Source organism: Bos javanicus, chromosome X, assembly GCF_032452875.1.
Source record: "Bos javanicus breed banteng chromosome X, ARS-OSU_banteng_1.0, whole genome shotgun sequence".
NCBI lineage: Eukaryota > Metazoa > Chordata > Mammalia > Artiodactyla > Bovidae > Bos > Bos javanicus.
In genome coordinates this window covers 105367072-105390196 of record NC_083897.1, presented here as the reverse complement: position 1 = coordinate 105390196, position 23125 = coordinate 105367072, and the positions used below count along the sequence as shown (strand labels likewise).

The 23125-nt window shown below is 47.5% G+C and overlaps 1 long non-coding RNA gene across 1 annotated transcript; it reads right to left on the bottom strand.

The window, feature by feature from the left end:
* Positions 1-345: 345 nt before the first annotated feature.
* On the bottom strand, positions 346-21332 carry LOC133243473 (uncharacterized). Its single transcript, XR_009735089.1, has 4 exons — positions 14835-21332; positions 13617-13778; positions 8966-10369; positions 346-8873 (listed from the first exon to the last, which is right to left on the bottom strand). It is a non-coding gene; the product is annotated as an uncharacterized LOC133243473 (long non-coding RNA).
* Between the last annotated feature and the right edge of the window lie 1793 nt (positions 21333-23125).

Below are 23125 nucleotides of genomic sequence, written 5' to 3'. Positions count from 1 at the left end.
TTGCAATATTTATGACTTTTTCATTGTTACTACATTTGTTTTGGTGATCTGTGTTTGGCGTTTGGTGTTACTATTGTCATTGTTTGGGGGTGCCAAGAACCGTGACCATATAAGATCATGAACGTAACCAGTGTGTGTTCTGACTCCTCTTCCACTATCCAGCCATTCCCCCATCCCCTTTCTCCTCCTTGGGCTTCCCTATTCCCTGAGATAACAATATCAAAATTAGGCCAGTTAATAACCCTGCAGTGGCTTCTAAATGTTCAAGTGGAAGGAAGGGCTGCATGTTTCTCACTTTATTTTATTTTTTTTAATTTAAATTTATTTATTTTAATTGGAGGCTAATTACTTTACAAACTGGAGCCTATTATACAGAGTGAAGTAAGCCAGAAAGAAAAACACCAATACAGTATACTAACACATATATATGGAATTTAGAAAGATGGTAATGTTTCTCACTTTAAATCAAAAGCTAGAAATGATGAAGTTAGTGTGAAAGGCACATCAAAAGCCAAGATCAGATCAGATCAGTTGCTTAGTCATGTCCGACTCTGTGACCCCATGAATCGCAGCACGCCAGGCCTCCCTGTCCATCACCAACTCCTGGAGTTCACTGAGACTCACGTCCATCGAGTCAGTGATGCCATCCAGCCATCTCATCCTCTGTCGTCCCCTTCTCCTCCTGCCCCCAATCCCTCCCAGCACCAGAGTTTTTTCCAATGAGTCAACTCTTCGCATGAGGTGGCCAAAGTACTGGAGTTTCAGCTTTAGCATCATTCCTTCCAAAGAAATCCCAGGGCTGATCTCCTTCGGAATGGACTGGTTGGCAAGATAGGTCAGGTCAGAAGCTAGGCCTCTTGGACCAAACAGTTAACCAAGTTATGAATACAAAGGAAAAGTTCTTGAACGAAATTAGAAATGCTACTCCAGGGAACACACAAATGATAAGAAAGTGAGAGTTCCCTGGCAGTCCAGGGGTTAAGACTCCACACTTCCACCGCAGGGGACACGGATTTGATCCCTGGTTGGGGAACTAAGATCCCACTTGCCGCATGGTATGGCAAAACAAACAAGCAAATGGGGGAAGAAAAAACAAATTATAAAGCAAAACAATCTTATTGTTGATATGGACAAAGTTCTAGTGGTCTGGATAGAAGATCAAAGCAGCCACAACATTCCCTTAACCAACCAGAGTGAGGCCCTAACTCTCTTCAGTTCTGTGAAGGCTGAGAGAGGTGAGGAAGCTGCAGAAGAAAAGTGTGAAACTAGCAGAGGTTGATTCATGAGGTTTAAGGAAGGAGGCTGTCTCCAGAACAACGAAAGTACACCATGAAGCAGCAAGTGCTGATGGATAAACTGCAGCAAGTTGTCCAGAAATCTAAGATCATTAATGAAAGTGGTTACACTAAGCAGCAGATATTCAGTATAGATAAAACAGCCTTCTCTTGGAAGATGATGCCTTCTAGGACTTTCATAGCCAGAGAGGAGAAGTCACTGCTCGGCTTCAAAGGACAGGATGACTTGTTAGGAGCTAATGCTGCAGCTGGCGCCAGTAAATTGAAGTCATTGCTCATTTACAATTTTGAAAATCTTAGGAGCCTTAAGAATTATGCTAAATCTACTCTGCCTCTGCTCTATAAATGGAGCAACAAACCTGGATTACAGCCCATGTGTTTACAACAGTTTACTGAGTATTGGGCTTCCCTTGTGGCTCGGCTGGTAAAGAATCCACCTGCAATGCAGGAGACCTGGGTTCAATCCCTGGGTTGGGAAGATCCCCTGGAGAAGGGAAAGGCTACCCACTCCAGTATTCTGGCCTAGAGAATTCCATGGACTATTCCATGGGATTGCAAAGAGTCAGACACGACTGAGCGACTTTTTCTTCTCTTTCTGTCTTATGAATATTTGAAGGTCTCCACTGTTGAGACCTACTGCTCAGAAGAAAAGAGTCCTTTGAAAATATTATTGCTCAGTGACAATGTACCTGGTTACCCAGGAGTTCTGATGGAGATGTGCAATGAGATTAGTGTTGTTTTCATGCCTGCTAAGCACAGCATCCATTCTGTAGCCCATGGATCAAGGAGTCATTTCAAGTCTTATTATTTAGGAAATACATTTTATAAGGCTGTAGCTGCCACAGATAGTGATTCTTCCTCTCATGGATCTGCTAAATCACTTCAGTCATGTCTGACTCTGTGCGACCCCATAGATGGCAGCCCACCAGGCTCCCCCGTCCCTGGGATTCTCCAGGCAAGAACACTGGAGTGGGTTGCCATTTCCTTCTCCAATGCATGAATGTGAAAAGTGAAAGTGAAGTCGCTCAGTTGTGTCTGACCCTCAGCGACCCCATGGACTGCAACCTACCAGGCCCCTCCGTCCATGGGATTTTCCAGGCAAGAGTACTGGGGTGAGGTGCCATTGCCTTCTCCACTCATGGATCTGGGCAAAGCCAATTGAAGACTTTCTGGAAAAGATTCACCATTCTAGATGCCATTAAGAATTTTCATGATTTGTGGGAAGAGGTCAAAATACCACCTTAACGGGAATTTGGGAGAAGTTGATTCCAACCCTCCTGGATGACTTTGAGAGGTTCAAGACTTCAGGGAAGGAAGGAACTGCAGATGTGGAAATAGCAAGAGAATTAGAATTACAAGTGGAGCCTGAGGATGCGACTGAATTGCTGCAGTCTCATGATAAAACTTGAACAGATGAGTTGCTCTTCATGGATGAGCAAAGAAAGTGGTTTCTTGAGATGGAGTGTACTCCTGGTGGAGATGCTGTGAAGATTGTTGAGATGACGACAAAGGATTTAGAATATAACATAAGCTTAGTTGATAAAGCAGTGGCAGGGTTTGAGAGAACTGACTCACATTTTGAAAGAAGCTCTACTGTGAGTAAAATGCTATCAAACAGCCCTGCATGCTACAGAGAAATCATTCATGAAAGTAAGAGTCAATTGATTCAGAGAACTTCATTGTCGTCTTATTTTGAGACTCGCCAGAGACACTCCAACCTTTGGCAACGAACACCCTGATCGGTCAGCAGCCATCCACAATGAAGCAAGCTTGTCCACCAACAAAAAGGTTACCATAAACTGAAGGCTCAGATGATGGTTCCCTTTTTTTTTTAGCAATAACATATTTTCACATTGATATATACATTTTTGAAGACATAATGCTATTGCACACTTAATGGACAATGGTATAGTGTAAACATAACTATCATATGCGATGGAAAACCAAAAATGGGTGTGACTTGCTTTATTGTAATACTCGCTTTATCGCAGTGGTCTGTAACCAAACCCACAGTATCTCTGAGGTCTGCCTGTATATTTGGGGGTGGGATACACAATTTAGCCCATGCTAGAGGGGAATGACTCCACTAAAAGAACTGTTCCTCCCTGTCTCCACATTGTGTCTGGGTGATGAGGGACCAGTAGCTTCTCTTTTTCTTATTTTAACTTTTTAAATATTAGAGTATAGTTGATTTACAACAAAGTGATTCAGTTATGTATATGTAATATCCATTCTCTTTCAGATTCTTTCCCACATAGGTTACTACAGATTATTGAGTAGAGGTCCCTGTGCTATGCAGTAGGTCCTTCAGTTCAGTTCAGTCACTCAGTTGTGTCCGACTCTCTGTGACCCCAAAGGACTGCAGCACACCAGGCTTCCCTGTCCATCACCAACTCCCGGAGCCTACTCACACTCATGTCCATTGCATCGGTGATGCCATCCAACCATCTCATCCTCTGTCTTCCCTTTCTCTCCCACCTCCAGTCTTTACCAGCATCAGGATCTTTTCCAATGAGTCAGTTCTTCGCATCAGGTGGCCAAAATATTGGAGTTTCAGCTTCAGCATCAGTCCTTCCAATGAATATTCAGGATTGCTTTCCTTTAGAATGGACTGTTTGGATCTCCTTGCAGTCCAAGGGACTCTCAAGAGTCTTCTCCAACACCACAGTTCAAAAGCATCAATTCTTTGGCACTCAGCTTTCTTTATAGTCCAATTCTCACATCCATACGTGACCACTGGAAAAATCATAGCTTTGATTAGATGGACCTTTGTTGGTAAAGTAATGTCTCTGCTGTTTAATAAGCTGTCTAGGTTGGTCATAGCTTTTCTTCCAAGGAGCAAGTAGGTCCTTGTTCATTATTTATTTATATAGCAGTGTTTATATGTTAATCTCAAACTCCTAAAGTCTGTTTTCTATGTCTGTGAGTTTGTTTCTGTTTTGTAAATAAGTTCATTTGTATCATTTTTTTACATTCATATATAAGTGATATCATACAGTATTTGTCTTTGTCTTTCTGACTTCACTCAGTATGATAATCTCCAGGTCAATCCATGTTGCTGCAAATGACATTGTCTCTTTTTTTTAAATGACTATATATATGTATGTGTGTACCACATCTTCTTTATCCATTCCTCTGTCAGTGGACATTTAGGTTGCTTCCATGTCTTAGCTATTGTAAATAGTGCTGCAATGAAGATTGGGATGCATATGCTGCTGCTAAGTCGCTTCAGTCGTGTCCGACTCTGTGCGACCCCATAGACAGCAGCCCACCAGGCCCCGCTGTCCCTGGGATTCTCCAGGCAAGAACACTGGAGTGGGTTGCCATTTCCTTCTCCAGTGCATGAAAATGAAAAGTGAAAGTGAAGTCGCTCAGTCGTGTCCAGCTCTTAGCGACCCCATGGACTGCAGCCTACCAGGCTCCTCCGTCCATGGGATTTTCCAGGCAAGAGTACTGGAGTGGGGTGCCATTGCCTTCTCCTGGGATACATATATCTTTTCAAATTATGGTTTTCTCTGGATATATTCCCAGGAGTGAGATTTCTGGATCATGTGGTAGTTCTGTTTTTAGGTTTTTTTAAAGGAACTTCTGGGAGTTAAGGTGGGAAGGAGGTTCAAGAGGAAGGAGATATATGTATATTTATGGGTGATTTATGTTGTTGTACAGCAGAAACCAACACAACTTTGTAAAGCAATTATCCTCCAATTAAAAATAAATTAAAAAAAACTTTTATAAAAGGAAATTCCATACTGTTCTCTGTACTGGTTGTACCAATTTATATTCCCACCAACAGTGTAGGAAGGTTCCCTTTTCTCCACAGCCTCTCCAGCATTTAGTATTTGTAGACTTTTTGATGACGGCCATTCTGACCCATGTGAGGTGATACCTCATTGTTGTTTTTATTTGCATTTCTCTAATAATGAGCAATATTGAGCATCTTTTCATATGTTCATTAGCCATCTGCGATCTATTTAGATCTTCTGCCCATTTTTTGATTGGGCTGTTTGTTTTTTTCGATTTTGAGCTGCATGAGCTGTGTGTATATTTTGGAGAGTAATGTCTTGTTAGTTGCTTTGTTTGCAAATATTTCCTCCCATTCGAAGGGTTGTCTTTTCATTTTGTTTATGGTTTCCTTTGCCATGCAAAAGGTTTTAAGTTTAATTAGGTCCCATTTGTTTATTTTTATTACACAAGAGGTGGATCCCAAAAGATATTGCTGCAGAGTATCTGCCTATTATGTCAGAGTATTCTGCCTATGTTTTCCTCTAAGAATTTTATAATATCCAATTGGACATTTAGGTCTTTAATCTATTTTGAGTTTATTTTTGTGTATGGTGTTAGAGAATGTTCTAATTTCATTATTTTACAGGTAGCTGTCCAGTTTTCCCAGCACTACTCATTGAAGAGATAGTCTTTCCTCCATTATGTAATCTTGCCTCCTCTGTCATAGATTAATTGACCATAGGTGCATGGATTTGGGCTTCCCTGAGCACTGAAGAATTGATGCTTTTGAACTGTAGTGCTGGAGAAGACTCTTGTGAGTCCCTTGGACTGCAAGGAGATCCAACCAGTCCATCCTAAAGGAGGCCAGTCCTGGGTGTTCATTGGAAGGATTGATGCTGAGGCTGAAACTCCAATACTTTGGCCACCTCATGCGAAGAGTTGACTCATTGGAAAAGACCCTGATGCTCAGAGGGATTGGGGGCAGGAGGAGAAGGGGACGACAGAGGATGAGATGACTGATGGCATCACTGACTCGATGCACATGAGTCTGGGTGAACTCCGGGAGTTGGTGATGGACAGGGAGGCCTGGCGTGCTGCGATTCATGGGGTCACGGAGAGTCGGATATGACTGAGCGACTGAACTGAACTGATAGCTTAGTTGGTAAAAAATCTGCATTTCTGGGCTTTCTGTTCTCTTCCATTGATCTGTATTTCCGTTTTTGTGACAATACCATGCTACTTTGATTACTGTAGCTTTATATTATAGTCTGAAGAGAGGGAGCCTGATTCCTGCAGCTCTGTTTTTCTTTCTCAGGATTGCTTTGGGTATTTGGGGTCTTTTTTCAGTAGCTTCTTAAGCATGTGGGGAAGGGGAAATGGTTGGTCCGAAGAAGAATTAAAGTGTCTCCGAGAGAGAAGGAGGAAAAGCTGTGGAAGCATCATCATGGCTGCCAGCATAGGCTCAGAAGCCAGGCAGTTTTGGTTCAAATTGTGGTTCCACACCTGGGCCCCTACTCTTACTGTATGACTTTGAACAAGTTAAAGTTAGGTTCTTTAAACCTCAGTGTCCCCATTACTAAAGTTGGGTCTTGACTTCCCACCTCCCAGGGTAGTCATACAGCTTGGCTTCTATACTGTGTGTAAGATGGGTTGAAAGTGAAAGTCACTCAGTCATGTCCAGTTCTTGGCGACCTCATGGACTATACAGTCTGTTGAATTCTCCAGGCCAGAATACTGAAGTGGGTAGCCTTTCCCTTATCCAGGGGACCTTCCCAACCCAGGGATCAAACCCAGGTCTCCCGCATTGCAAGGTGGATTCTTTACCAGCTGAGCCACAAGGGAAGCCCAAGAATACTGGAGTGGGTAGCCTATCCCTCCTCTAGCCCCAGGAATTGAACCGGGGTCTCCTGTGTTGCAGGTAAAATGGGTTTTGCTATGCTTAATCCACGTAAGACATGCAAGGAATTATTGTTTGGTTCTGGAAAAGACTCAAGGAGGGCAGAAACATTCAGTGGGGGCTTTAGTAGCTGTGGAGGGAGCAATTTTAAAATGATTAACCATTCTTTTCAATGATTTCAGGAATATGTGGAATTTTTTTTTTAATGCAAATCCTATAGAAGGGGTCAAGGTGAAAAAGGCCTCTCTGCAGCATATGCCCTAGGCCTTCAGGCCCACATCCCTAGAATTTCCCCAAATATATCTATGATATCTATATATTTAAATATTTTTTCTCTGGGGGCTGTGCTGGCTCTTCTTTGCTGTGTGGGGGCTTTCTCTAGCTGTGGTGAGCGGATCTGCTCTCTAGCTGTGGGGTGCCGGCCTCTCATCGCAGTGACTTCTCTCGTCGTGAAACATGGACTCTAGGATGTGTGGGCTTCAGTAGTTGTGTCACTTGGGCTCAGTAGTGGCGCAGGGACTTAGTTGCCCCGTAACGCGTGGGATCTTCCCGGACAAGGGATCAAACCTGTGTCCCCTGCATTGGCAGGCAGATTCTGAACCACTGGACTGCAAGGGAAGTCTTAAAAATTTTTTTGATATGCAAATAGGGTCACAGCAGATGCTGTCTGTCATACCCACTCACCACCCCTAGATCTCCCCCACCAACTCCCAGAGGTACCTGCAGACATTTCTGTCAAAGCCTACCTTTTCCTGTATCTCTCTGCATCAGGATGATCTCTGGCCAAGAAGATAACCCGCTGATACTCGGGATTGGCTAGATGTAAGAGTCCAGAAATAAATACCTCTCAATCAATGAGGGGCCAGAGTTCATGGATAAATACCCTGGCTTACCAGCGCCTTGGTGGCATGATCCTGAGGCATGTTCCACATGGACCCTCAGCGGGTCTCCAGGTGACTAAGCCCCATTTGCCTCCAGCAGGGACCCACTCACTGACACAGCCTTTATTGGCATCCCCCTGCCCCCGTCTCACTTCCCTCTTCCCCACTGTGCTTCTTGGATCGCCTCCCAAATAATGACATGCACCCAGATTCTTGTCTCAAGGTCTGCCTTGGGGGACATCCAACTAAGACTGAGATGATATGATCACACATTGGTCTGCATGGAACTTTCTGCAGCCAGCAGTATTACTCCCAGAACTTTCCCTGCCAGCACATACTGAAGGACTGTTTATTATTCGACAGTCTGGGCACATCAGATTCAATTTAGCCAGTCCTGTTCCAACGGGCAATTAGGTTTCCAGTTTGGGGCTGTTATGGACACTGCAGCAGTGAGCAGCTTTGTGCCTGTATCGTTCTGCAAATGGGAAAAATCGATCTGAAGGATTACTTTCTAGTTCAATAGCTAGGTCAAAAGCTAAGGGAACACTTTAGATCAGGACCCAAGGGTGGCTGTGGTGCTCAAGACTGGAGGTGACAGGACTAGAGTGGCTCAAGCAAGCCTGGGGGCACTGTCTGCAGCGAAGACCTAGTGTGCCTGAAGAGGGCCTGCCTGCCTGGCGATTCTCCCCGGGGGTCTCAGTGCATTTGTGGGGGGCTCCTGTGTGCTGGATGGTGAGGCTACTGCAGCAGAAGGGCCTTCCCCCGGAGTCAGTATCTTCAGGAAGAACCCTACCATCCTGTTTCACATGCCCACATCCCGCTGCCACGTTCGTGCCATAGGCAGTTGTTTTTTCGAGCCAAATTCTCCTGATTTTCAGATGAAAAACAACTTGTTTTGAGAGCACGCACTCCTGAGATCTTCAGGCTCTTCCTTCCGGCTGATGAAATTAATTTTGAAGGTAGGAGGAATTGAGGAGGAGGCTGGGAATGGGTCCACAGCACACACAGGGAGTGTTTTCTATAATTTGGTCGCTCTGCCCACTCGTGAACACTTACAGTGTTTACCTGATCATCAGCCTGTGCAGAAAACAAAATTTAAAAGCATCAACATAGTTCTTTATTCTCCTCTAGAGCTATTTTCTGCTTGCTGGCTGCCTACTTGATCTTACCTTAAGATGCAGAGAAAGGTGCCCCAGATGTTCCCTGGGGGCTTGAACCATCAGAGAGTCTAGACGAGGCTGGAAGCAGCAGCGGTCGCAAGGATAGAGAGGAAGGAGAGAAGTCATTTCCTTTTCCCTCTTTCTCTGGTTTTTCCTGTTCATCTTCTTTGTTTTCCTTTGTCATCGAAGGTGGGACGCAGGGACAGGGATGCCACCCCTCACACACACACTTACACACACATGCATGCGTGCACAAAAACACCAGTTTAGGATCTGAGCCCTGGTGAGAGCTTCTGACTGCCACTCCCTACCCAGTTCCCACCCCAAGGCCACCCATGGGCATCAAGCAAGGAAAAGCTCAGACAATTATCAGTCAGCTCAGCAACCACACTTAGGAGGAGGTGACCTAGGGAGAGGTCTGCCCTCCAGGAGGGCCCAGGAGTCACCTGGCCTCTGGGGATGCTCTCTCTGCTGTATGGGGACCGTTCCATTCCAGGAGCTGTGAGCCCTGGCGTCTGGGGAGAGGTGTGGCAAAGGGAGCTGGCCTCCTGGGCACCCCAGCAGAAGTGGGAAGTTGAATTCTGACCTTGTTGCCAGAGGTGTGCAGTTCACAGGAGGGACGTGGTCAGAAGCGGGTGGGAGGGCTGCTAATGCTGAGCAGTGATCTTCTGTACTGAGCACAGGCTGATGCCAGGCCCGTGTCATCAGACAGCCCCGAGTTCTCTTCCTTCATATCCAGGGGAGGCCCCTGTTCTTGAAGGATGTGTCTGAAGAGTCTCAGGTGTACATGCAAATCACCTCCCTCCCCCAGCTCCTGCTGCCCATCCTTCATGCAAGCACAGCAGAGTAGCTGGGGGCAGGGACTCTAGGGCTGTGCCGCCTAGGGTAGAATCCCTGCATTACCCCTGAACAGCCTGGAGACCTTGGACGAGTTACTTCCCTGCCCTGTGCCTGTTTCGTCCTCTGGTTGATGTGAGGGTCAGCATTCGGGAAGTGATTCTAACCGTGCCTGACACACAGTCAACAGTGAATATAAGCATTTGTGAAATTAAAATGGGGGCACGTCCCCCAGCCTACGGAATGTAGAAGCCGTCTACTGAAGATTCGAGGCTGCTGATGGGCAGTCACAGGACAGTGAAGGATGAGGAGTTACCTCAGGATGGGGTCCAACATGGCGCCATAGGACGATCCTGAACATCCCTCCTCCCTTGGACACGCCAAATCTACAGCTCCATATGGAACCATTTCCACAGAAATGTAGCTGAGCAGCTCCTTTACACCAGCAAACCAGGCAAGAGCCACATCAAGGAGGGAAGGATGGGAATTGCCTGGTGGTCCAGTGGTTAGGACTTGGTACTTCCACTGCCGGGGCCCTGGGTTCAATCCTTGGTTGGGAGACTAAGATCCCATAAGCTGTGCAGTGAGGCAAAAACATAAAGGGGAAGGAAAGGCTGAGACACAGTGTCACCATAAACCCCACCCTGGCATGGCAACCCACCATCAGGAGGGAACGTACAAGCCTGGAGCTTCTCCTTAAGGAATGAGTCTCCCAAGTGCCTGGCTTTGAACACCTATAGGTCTCACATCTGTGAGACCCAGAATTCCATAGCAAACCAAGAAAGAGTTCTCTAAGGGCTCATGCTCAGAGTTCAGTTCAGTCACTCAGTTGTGTCCGACTCTTTGCAACCCTATGGACTGCTGCACGCCAGGCTTCCTTGTCCATCACCAAGGTAGCTCATGCTCAGAAGCAACTTCAAATTAAACATCCCACAATTTCCTGGCTGATTGCACTTGTTAGATATTCATCTCTGGCCTCTCTCACCGAGGGCTCGGAGGTCTGCCATTTTGCAGTTTCCTTCCTCTCCCTCTTGAGATCTTTCTCCTTCCAACTCTCTTGTCTCAGCCTGGAGGAGTCCCAGACTGCCTGTGGAAAAGCCCAGTTTCTCAATATTCCGGTTCCAGAGCAATTTATTCCCCCTGTATTCCAACTTCTCCATTCCAGATGCTGCTCTGCTCTGATTTTTCTTCATGAAAGTGTTGATGTGTTTTTCTGAACAAAAGCACCAGCCACCCTGAGTTTCCATCCTTAGTAACCTGTATGTGATCTTAATTAATCCTTATGATGCCTCACGAACCAAATACCACTATTATGCTTTTCATAGCTGAGTAGATCATGACCTAAAGAGATTGTCAAAAAGCCAGTTGTTCATGGAACTGAGATTCGAACCCAGCTCTGTTTGCCCTGCTCCTAATCATGACCCCGTACTGCCTTCACATACCAAAACAAAAAACCATTTTGAAGGAGACCAGAATTTCTGTGCCTTACTCTCTGAGTGACCCTAGGTTCAGCTAAAAACACTATGGCTTCTGAAAGTGAAGTGAAAGTGTTAGTCACTACCACTCTAGAAAACAGTATGGCAGTTTCTCAAAAAATTAAAAATAGAACCACCAGGTGATCCAGCAATTCCACTTCTGGGTATTTATGCAAAAGTTTTGAAAGCAGAGAAGGGAGATTTTTCACATCCATGTTCATAGCAGCATTATTCATAGTAGCCAAGAGGTGGATGCAACCCAAGTGTCCATCAAAGGATGAATGGATAGAACAAAGTGTGGCCTGTCCACACATTGGAATATCATTCAGCCTTAGAAAAGAAGGAAATTCTGACATGTGCTACCATGTGGATGAACCCCAAGGATGTTATGCTAAGTAAAACGTCAGTCACAAAAAGGAACTAGCTCAGGAAATCTATTTAACATTGTCCCCTTAAAAAATGCTTGGTCCATTTTATATGCCATGGTTTTTTCGACAGTTGAAAACTTTGAAAATTAAAAATAAAAAAATTTAAAACATTTTTGCTTCTCAAACGCTCAATGTTTAACCCACTCTCTGACCCTGCATCATTATTTCGAAATCTCCTTTGCAGAGCACAAGTCCTAGACTGGTAGATCTGACTCCACTGGGAAATTGCTAAAGCTTGCCCAGGTCATCTCTTTACACCCGCTCTGCCCAACTGTGCCAAGTTCAGAGACTCTTAACACTTCCAGGGGCTCAAGACTCTCTTTAGAATCTGATAGAAGCTTCTACCCTCTCCCTACCTCCACACCCTGAATGTACACATGCATTGACACAGATAATTTTCCTTATGATTCCGATGATCCCTAGATATTCTGGGGCCTCCCTGTAGTCTTTCAAGGACCCCAGAATGAGATTCCCTAAGTCCCTCACATCACAGAGCTGCCCCTGATGGGCTTAAAGATTTCATTGTTAGTCATCTGTCTTCCTTCTTGGTGAAATCAAAGAAAGGGTGAGCTTCTTATAAAAAGGTCGTATGTGGCATCTCATCCCTTTAGAATGGTGCTATATTATCTGTGTGACAAGTCAGTGTAAAACATCTCTGTGTGTACAGAGTGATGTGTGTATGTGTAAGTATAGCTCTTCTGTTTTTGTTTTTTGTTTAGTCACTGTTGTGTCTGACTGCGACCCCATGGTCTGTAGCCCACCAGGCTCCTCTGTCCATGGGATTTCTCAGCAAGAATACTGGAGTGGGCTGCCATTTCCTTTCCCAACACCTACCCTGCTGCTGCTGCTGCTGCTGCTAAGTCGCTTCAGTCATATCTGACTCTGTGCGACCCCATAGACGGCAGCCCTAGGCACAGTTAATTAGCATTTGGAACAAACTAATCAGGAACCTAGACTCCAGAAGTGGCTGCTGCTGCTAAGTCGCTTCAGTCGTATCCAACTCTGTGCGACCCCACAGACGGGGGCCCACCAGGCTCCCCCGTCCCTGGGATTCTCCAGGCAAGAACACCGGAGTGGGTTGCCATTTCCTTCTCCAATGCATGACAGTGAAAAGTGAAAGTGAAGTCGCTCAGTCGTGTCCAACTCTTTGCGACCCCATGGACTGCAGCCTACCAGGCTCCTCCGCCCATGGGATTTTCCAGGCAAGAGTACTGGAGTGGGGTGCCATTGCCTTCTCCCCAGAAGTGGCTACCAGATCAAATCTACACCAAAAAGATAAAAAATCTACATCAGAAGCTCTTTGAATTAGCAGAGGTATCTTAGAAATATTAAGATATATGATTTAAGAACAAGGTCCTATGTAACATGGGAAACTATATTTGGTTTCTTATAATAAACTATAATGGAAAAGAATCTGAGAAAGAATACATGTATATGTATAACCGAGTCACTTTACTGGACACCCGAAACTAACACAACATGGTGAATCAACTATAGTTCGATAATTAAAAAAAAAAAAGATTACGGACCCCTGGCACCCTCAGTACCATGCTCTAATCCGGAGTTCCATTTGGCCCCCTGCCACGTCCCCATCTTCAGAGGACTGTGGTGCCTGGGCCCCCCGAAATTTGGCTGACCCCGCCAAGAGAGGATCACTGTCAGAAGGAGCCCTGCATACAGAGTGCCTATCGGAGAACCTGCGGATGAGCAGGACGTTACCAGGCCTGCGGGAACAGGTCACAGTGCTGTCCTTGTACCTGCTTCCTAATGACCATCCATCCACCTGGCCAAATTCCACCTGAGGTTTGTTTTTATTCTCTCATGCCACCTGGCAGTGGGTGATGAGGAAGGACAGGAAGAGCCTCAACCGATTTCCCTGGCACATTTCCAGGGTAGCAGGATCAGCCTGGGGATACCCACCAGCAGTCCAAGTCAGACGAGACTTTGCTGTATTCAGAAATTAGACAGTGTCATCAAGACTCAGCTTCTCCCGGTCTGTCGCCCTGGCTTCATCCTTAGGCTCTCTACTGATGGTAAGATGGCGGCAGCGTCTCCTCATGTTTACTCTGGTTCAAGTTTGGCCTGGAAAGTAAAGAGGATATTTTCCTGAGAGCTCTAGTGAACGTCCCCTGAGTGAGTCTGATTGCTATTCTGACCTGACTGGCATCAGGTGACCATTCCTGGTCCAGTCACTGTTGCTGACGAAAAGATGTTCCAATAGGTTGGCATGAGTCAAGAGCCACTCCAGGCAGGGGTGTCAGCTCCACGGGAACCCCATGGTTTGGGAGCAGTTAGGGGTGAGTGGCAGATGAAAGCTGCCTACAACTTCTTTTCCACTCCTCCCATTGAGAGGTAGAGCCCATTTCCCTTCCCCTTGAATCTAGGCCAGCCTTAAACCTTGTTTTAACCGCAAAAAAATATGGTAAATTTCAAGGCTGGACCTTAAGAAATCTGTGGATACTGCTTTTGCATGTGTGGAATGTGCCCTCACGGAATGCTCTAAGAAAGCTTAAGCAGCTGGGTGGAGAGGCCCACATTGGGGAGAATCTTGGAGCCCTGGCCAGTATCCTCAGTTGGACTCCCTGCCAGCACCCAGCATAACCTGCCAGCTGTGTGGTTGGAGCCATCTGAAACAGTCCAGATTGTAACAGGGAAGAGTCAGTTTTGACTCTTCCATGCTAGATCTGTTTCTGTGACTTTTATGATCATACATAATGGCCTGTGTCAGAGAATCCTGCCCCCCTCTGCCTGACCCTTAAATTAAAGTGCTCACCTGCGAATGACTGTAAGAAAAATGAAACTAACACATCCCCCCTGCCTGAGGATTGCCATTCTAGGAGATACTTGCAAGAATTAAATGGTCTTTTTTACTTTGTTTCCTCACCTCCCCCATCTCCGATCCATAAAAGAACCTGGCATCCAGACCCTGACAAGATGGTTATTTTGAGATGTTAGTCTGCTATCGTCTCAGTCAGCTGGCTTTCTGAATAAAGTCATATTCCTTGCCTCAACATCTCGTCTCTTGGACTCACTGGCCTCTCATGCACCAAGCAGAGCAAGCTTGGATTCGGTAACAAGACCAGCTGGGCCTCCAGACACCACAAGGATCAGAAGAATCACCCAGTTGAGCATACTCACAGAATTATGGGAAATAATGCTTATTGTTGCTTGAAGTCATGCAGTTTGGGAAGAGTTTTGTTACACAGCCATTGATAGCTGGTACACAGTGGCTCTGCAAGTGAAAATCAGAAGGGTTTTCCTGGAAATTAAAGAGAGTAAATACCAGATAGACAACAAACAGGAGTCCACCACAACGACCTATTCTGTGTAGGTAACTGAGTCACTACTGATGGGCTCAAGAAGACACAGAATTTTCCACAGCAGCATACCAGTTCCCACTCACCAGTTTTGTTAGTGTCCTGAGACAGTTGCTGTAGCAGCAGAGACAGTTTCTTAATTCCAAGCTCTGAGCTCCAGCAATAGATTTTTAAAGACAACTGTTCCTTTGGGGGCTCCTATGGCAAAGATGTTGGCCCTCCCCCACTGGCAGGTCACAATTGCAGGCTTCTGGGAGTCATTTTTGGAGTTCTGGAGACCCCGCCTAGAGTTATCACAACAGCCCTTCTGTAATGAGTTGGATGGTGGCTTCCCAAAAGCTATGCCTGGAATCTGTACGTGGGACCTGGTTTGGCAAAAGAGGCTTTATAGATGTAATTAAGTTAAAGAGATGAGATGAGATCATCCTGGATTACTGAGGTGGGCCCTAAATACAGTGATAGATGCCCTTATAACAGACAGAGGAGGAGAAAACACAGAGATGAGAGGGCCACGTGAAGACGCAGGCAGAGATGAGAGTGATACAGCTACAAAGAATCCAGACAGCCACCAGAAGCTGGAAGAGGCAAAGGATTCTTCCCTAGAGCATCCGGAGGAAGCATGACTTGACCTCCAGGATTCTTGCCTGGAGGATCCCCATGGACAGGGGAGCCTGGCGGGCTATAGTTCACAGGGTCACAAAGAGTCGGACATGAATGAACACACACACACATATCCCAATGCCATTAAGAGGCTCCATCCATAGTCACTTCCTAAAGAGCAGGTTGTATTTGTCTGCTTTATTCCATGTGTGTATGTGGGTGTATCTGTGCTTCTGTGTGTGCGTTTGTGTATGCATTTCTGTGAGTTTGTGCTTGGTGTTTGGATGTGTGTATGTGTATTTATGTGTGTGCGTATAAATATGTGTGTGTACTATATGTGCATATTTGTGTGTGTTTATGTGTATATATTTATATGCTTGTGGAGAGGGGGCATCGGGACAAATGAAGTGCCTGTGGTAACTGTTAATACCATAAACTTGAGCTATTGTTTTCATAAATGGGAGGCTGGAGTTGGCCTCGTGCTGCTTCTTACCACTGCGCTGTTAAAATGACATTGCTCTGGAAGAATCCTTTCGTTCTGTGAGCGTAACCACGTAAACCAGGAGGAGCAAATTCCACTCCGTGGGAACTCGCAGGATCTGCTTCGCCCGTGGAGCCCCTAAGCCAGAGCGCGACAGCCCCTCGTGGCCTTTGTGTTGGGGACCAGAATAAAAACCGTGGAATTCTCCGCTGGTACAAGGGACATCACCGCAGTGCTTCTTCATACTTTCCCTGTGGCGCCTGTATTGTTGGTTATTAAGCATGCATTTTGCACCTGAGGCTCTTCTAGCCCCTGGCTTGACTGAGAGGAGTCCCTCCCCGCCCCGGTCCTCAGGAAGCTCCTGACCTGATGCTGGTGGCTGAAGCCAGCTCTGTCCCTCCTACCTTGAGCCCAGGTCTAGGTGAGTGCTGTGAACCTGGGGCTCAGCCAGGCGATACAGCAAAGCCAGCCTTTCCAAGTGGGTTTAGAGGAACAAGAGGCAAAGAACTGAAGCTGAGGGGTGGGGCGGGGGCTGAGGAAGGTGGGAGGGGGACAGCTGGGGGCACCCACAGCCCTCATTCCCCCCAGAAGTTCCTTCCTGCTGGAGAGGATAGTTATTAGCGGCAGTATCAGTTTTTGAGTGCTCGCTGTGTATCCTAAGTGCTGGATGTGTATCTTCACACCAAGCCTCACAACAGCATAAATTATATTCCTGCCTGGTAAGGCCCCCATGGCTGATGCTCCACTAAGGATTTCTCAGACCTGATGCTGCCCCACATCCCCTGCCTGAGTCTGCATGAGTCTGGACTTTGGGAATAGACACAGCTGATTCCAACCTCCTCCTCCCCTGGCTCTGTCTGTGCTCAGGGGTGCCTGGGCTCCGGTCCCTGCTTCCCTCCCTCCTTGAGGCTCAGAGCATGCTGGTCGCCAACAGGGCTGGGACTCCGGCAGCCTCTGTGCTGATTCCTGTGTCATTCATCACACAGGGCTCTCTTGGATGTCTGCGTTGAGAAACAAATGTTTTTCCCCTTTAGTAAATCAAGTGAAACATCACACACGGGGACAGCTGGTTAGAGCACAAGCTACTACTTTTCTCCAAGGTGAGGACATTGAAGGCACAAAATGTATGCAGGGCTGTGCATGGGCAATGCCCAGCCTGCCAGCTCAGCACATCCTGGCTCCCCTCCCCGCGCCCCTTTGCCTTGGGCTCCAAGCCAGCTGGGCACTGTGTCTCGCTCCCCAGCCCTTGAGGAAACAAGGTCGTCTTTCTGGCTGCTTACCCGGACACAAGGCAGGCTTGGCAGACACAGCCCTTCCAGGTGCCTCCCAGTATCTCAGCTTGTTTGGACTCTCCTCTCTGGTTCTTGAAACCAGAAATCTCCCCAACATGGCCCCTGCATTAGAGCGAGGAAATGGGGGATAGGAGTGTATAAAGCAGGTTTGGGCTGTAGACTAAGCGTGCTACTGGACTCTTGTAGCCTCTGCTCTTTCAGTTGCTCTTTCACCCCTCTGTCTTCAAGCTCTTAGACCCAGGCTCCCAACTGTCAAGACCTACTTTTAAAAATATATTTTGTGGCAGTCATTTACACTTTAGTCTAAAGTTAACTGTGAAGTAATTCTCTGTCTGGAGGATTTGCACTTACATCTTTCTGGATGGAAATCATTCCTTAATGGGAGATGTGTCCCCATTAAAGGGATTTTTGACTCCTAATCTCATAAGGCAGAGACGCATGGGTGAGGGGGCAGGGTTTGATGCTCCTTCAGACTGAGACTCCTACAACTTCATCCACTTGTCCTGCTTCCAGACTGCCTAGCTTACATCAACATCTTCCCTCTCTGCTCTCTTACTCTCTCCAAGCTTAAGTTGATCCTGGGGTTTGAGAGGTTTTGGTGACTCACCTTGGTGATTCATGTGAGAATTGTAAGATTTCAGGGCTGGTGGGAACGTGGAAGTCAAATAATACAAGTTTCTAGATGAAGAAACAGAAACTCAGGTTAAGGGAGAGGTGAGATGCCCAAGATCCCATGGCAAGTTATAGCAAAGAGCGGGGACCAGACCCCAGATTTCCTGGCTCCTAGCAATGTCCTTTTTACCAAGACCTGGAAATAACTCTCAAACACTGGCACCATTCGCAAAATGAAGTCCAGGCAGAAGCTGTCTGCTTTGCTGAATCACAGAGCATGTATCAGGGGTCTGGCCCTTCCAGGGTTAATGACACAGGCAGCCTCTGTGTGGCTTGGGAGGAATGTTCCTAGAAGAGTTCTGTCTAGAAGAGGAGGCTCAGGGTGTGCTCCTTATGGTTACAGGGTCAAGCAGAGCTCGCTGTTTTCACTGTCCAAACATCTCTCCTCTATTTGGCAACAGGGGTCTTTGATTTTGTTTTCCAAGCAGTCCAGAGCCCCTCATGCTCCCAAAGCAGAGTCGCCCTTGGCCATACCCTCCAGGCCAGCCTTCTGAGTTACTTCCTTCTCACCTCAGCACCAGGCCCCTCATCTATTTGAAATCAGCCTTGACCTAAAGTTGCCTGGAATCATCCTAGGAGTACAGGCCAAAGGCAGAGGACCAGAATCAGTACGTGGTCTACTGGATCAACAGACAATACCCACAGACCACCTGGGTTCAACTCTCCCCTCTGCCGCCTCCCCGCTCTCTGTCTTCAGGCTGTTTGCTTAACCTCACCAGGTCTGAGAATCCTCCTTTGTCAGGTAGGGATCATTCTGGGGCTTGCCTCCCAGACTGTCATGACAGTTCAGTGGAGCCAATACATGGAAAACATTTAGTACTTACATACTAGAACAGTGTCCGCGTGTAGTAAAGTGTTAACTTAAAGTGACTCATAATATCTTTGCTGCCTTCTCTCAGAACCTCCCAGATGCCTCTCCCCCATGAAACTAAGCACTCCGAGCTTTGTTTTGAAAGGAGGGGTGGGGATGGGATATGTTAAAAGGAACCTGTGTGGAAATGTGTGAGAGTTATCTGAAAAAATTGAAATGTACCAGCCATACCCACTTCATCCTGACATCAGGCCAAACCAAGGCAAGAAAACTAATAAGATAAATAAGTCTTTATGTGATATGGAAAGAGAGAGAGAGACATGAAGGGAGGGAGGGAAAGGGAGAAGCAGCAGCAGAAGCAGGAGATGGAGTGTGGGGTCCTCTCTGCTCTGCTCCCCAAAATTAGCATTATTGTGCATGTGTGCTAAGTTGCTTCAGTTATGTCCAATTCTTCGCGACTCCATGGACTATATCCCGCCAGGCTCCTCTGTCCATTGGATTCTCCAGGCAAGAATACTGGAGTGGGTTGCCATGCCTTCCTCCAGGGGATCTTCCTGACCCAGAGATCGAACCCGAGTCTCTTATGTCTCCTGCATTGGCAGGCAGGTTCTTTACCACTCGTGCCACCTGGCATCAGGTCATTATTCCTTTTCTTTTTGACATGGTCTTTGTTGCTAATGGCACCCCACTCCAGTACTTTTGCCTGGAAAATCCCATGGACAAAGGAGCCTGGTAGGCTGCAGTCCATGGGGTTGGTAAGAGTCGGACGAGACTGAGCGACTTCACTTTCACTTTTCACTTTCATGCACTGGAGAAGGCAATGGCAACCCACTCCAGTGTTCTTGCCTGGAGAATCCCAGGGACGGGGAGCCTGGTGGGCTGCCGTCTATGGGGTCGCACAGAGTCGGACACGACTGAAGCGACTTAGCAGCAGTAGCAGTTGTTGCTAATGTACAGGTTAGTGCTGAGAAACAAAATAATGAGGAAAATGAAATGGGATGCTCTGAGGGAGCCAGTGGTACATAAATATTTTAACTGTCCAACAAACTTGAGTTCTATGCACATCAGCACCTTCATTCTCGCCCCTTACACCGTGCGCCACTGCACCTGGGTAGCTCTGAGCTGGCCACCAGCGTGGTCCAGAAACCTCACCTCTTCCCCTTCGACAAGCTGAGTATTGATTCTCAGGCCGGGGAACCGCCATGCGAAAGCTGCTGTCCAGGCTGCTGTGAGGGCCCCCTGTGGCCACAGTTTGGTGTTTATGGGCTGAGGGCAGATTGAGCGGCCAGCTGTCTGCAGCAGGAAAGTCCCTTGGTCGAAAAATGTATCCCCTACTGTCCTGTGGTAAATGCCTGAAATTCCACCATTAGCAATGCATTCCTTTGGGTATGCCACACCATTCTGAGGCCACAATTTTCACGTAAAAATGCCCCTCTGGGGAGTAACTCATGAAGACCCTGACACTTAAGATGAAAGAGTATTTCCTGAGAGAGAAGGTGAACATTGGCTATCTTGCTGGTGGGAGAGCGGCGGGGGTCAAGGGGAGAAGGCGTGTGGAAAAAGGGCTGTGGCTTGGAGTGCCGAAGCCAAACTTGGACAGCTGGGTTCTTATAACACTTTTAAAACATGGCCTTAAAGTCTTTGACGATCCTTCCAATGGGAGGTGGGGTTTATGGCCTCTCTCCTTGAACCTGGGTGGGCTGTGACTGCTGAAGCACCCTTTGTAACCTCTGAGGCGTTCAGTTATACAAGGTCATGAAGCTTCCTCCTGATTCTCTGGAACATTCATTTGGGAGTCCAGGGTCCTCAGGTAAGAAGCGTGACTACTCTGAGACCTCATGCTGGAAAGCTCACTCTAAGACCAACCTGGCAAGCAGCCCTGCTGAAGTTCTAGATACGCGAGGAAAGCCTCCAGAAGCAGAAGAGTTGTGCCATCAACCCCACCCAAATTCCTCACCTATGAAATTGTAAAATAGAAAGAATCAGTTGTTTCTAGCTGCTCAGGACTGTGGTAGTTTCTTCTGCAGAAGAAGCTAATAGAACAGCCAGTTGGCCTCACAGAATCAGGGCTGGTGGGGGTGGGGCTGGATTTGCCCACAGGACAGCCTGAATCCCTCAGAAACCAGCTACCTCAGTTCCCTGGAAATAATGCCGAGCCCACACTTGGGGCCTTCCAGCCCATGATGGGCCATTATCTCCTGGAGCAGAAGAATTTGGGGAATTCTCTACAGATAGGGACATTGACCTTCCAAGATGCAAGGCAACCAGCTGCTCCCCTGGTGCCCATGATTTGACCTGGTGTCTGGCCCTTCAGACTCCTAGAGGAGCAGTTGTGAGGTTTGGTGAGGAAAAGCATAGGTGTGGGCTCAGAAGCCAGAAAGGCCCGGGTTCGAGACCTGACTTAAGTCTAGAAGAGGGTGGAAGGAGCGAGGAGAAGCTGATCCATAGATAAGGCTCTGTGTCTCCAGCAGTCAGCAGCATGTGGCAGCCAGAGTCACTCTAGGCTGGTCACAGCTGGACTCCTGTCACCAGGAAATCTTTTCACTCACAGATGGACAAGTTCTGTTAGCACCTTGTTGCAGTTCTGGAAAAATAGAGACTGTTCATAAGGGGGAGAAGATGGAATTTAAAAAAGAGAGAGAGAGATTTTGATGAGCATGGACATAATGTCTTTTTTCTCCTAAGTGGCAACCACTTGATTTGTTTATGGCCCTGTGGTGTTTTCCAGACTCTTGCTTCCTCAAATCCCTTCTTTCCATTCTGACCTAGTTTGGGCTCCCTCAGAAGCAGACTCAGAGCAAGATTTGAGCTTAACTGGTTTGTTGGGGAGGAAACTCAGTGGTATAGGGGAGGCCAGCCAGGAAAGGGAAGGTTGCATTATCAAGGGAATAACTGCTACAGGCCACGGCGTTCAACACGCCTGTCTCCGAGTCCCCTACCTCGGGGCCAAAAGCTGACTAATTATCTTCTGACTCCTGTGGGCACCTGCTGAGAGCTTGGCCTGTGTGGGGCCAGGAGCAGGCCCTCCTGTCCAACGGAGGTCACCCGAGCGCACAGAGGACCCTGCTGATGTGCAGACACTGGGAGTGCGGGGCCATCGGGGCCACACCTGTGCCTGCTGTAGGCTCTTTCCCTTCGGACCTGTCCCTGGCCTTCCCGGTGGGCCCTTTATTCACACACGATCAGCTGAGGATTCATTTACCACAATCTCGACAATCCATCTCTCACCTCAAGTGGAACGAAAGTCGCCGTAATCCCCAGTTTCTCCCTCTGAGTTCCTCAGAAGAAAGGGATCAGCCTTCCTGCCTTGGAGACAACAGAGACAGCCTCAGAGAGTGGCAGGGCAGACAGAGCCACCCCTCCAGCATGGGGGCAGGACTCCCCTCCCCACACCATCCCGCTTTCTCTTCTGGCCCTGAGAGGGCGCAGACCCTGGCCACTAGCCGCTCTTGATTGTCTTTCCAGAAAGGCCTTGCCCCATCCTGCGCACCCCCTCAGACCCTGTGCCCCAGGGCCTGAGGACCTCCACCTTCCTGCTGGTGCGCCCTGGGCCTCACCTCGCTTTGCTAAGCCTCCACGCTCTGTCGAGTTGGGCCCAGCTGTCATTGCTGTGGCCAAGCCTTGACACGGAGCGCTGAGGTTTGTTTTTATTTTCCGTTTCCAAGGCGCCTTCTCTCCCAGGAGCAGGAGGTGCTGGGGAAGCTGTAATTTGCTAAACAGGCATTAATCTTCACATCAATCCCGAGAGGCAGGTAGAGCTTCTCGGTCAAAACACACAGGGTTGTGATCAGACGTGGCTGGCAGGGTAACGCGCAGATATTTGCACCTCTCCAGCCCAGCCCCTGCTCTCCCTCCTGGCAGCTGCCAACTTCGCCCCTGGGCGGTGGCCCACAGAGAACGTTGTCTTGGGAGAGCCAGGCATCAAGGCCATTCTGCTGCTCTCCCCTGGCCCCCTTAGTCTCTCTCCGGCCTTCCCCTCTCACACAGGGTAACTTAAAAGCGGCGTGGCCTTGGAGGAAGGCAGAAGACCTGGGTGTGAATCTTGCTATGTCACTTTTTTTCCATTCCACAAATATTAATGAGCCCCTGTTAGGTTCCTGGCACTTTTGGGTTCTGGGAATACAGTGATAAATGTTGGGGTTTCCGGAGGATCAATTAATAATACTCCTTTCTTCTCCTCCCAGCCAATTGAGAAATAGACATAGAAGTCCAAAAGGTGGAGTTCAAAATGTTCCTTATTACGGAGAAGGCTATAT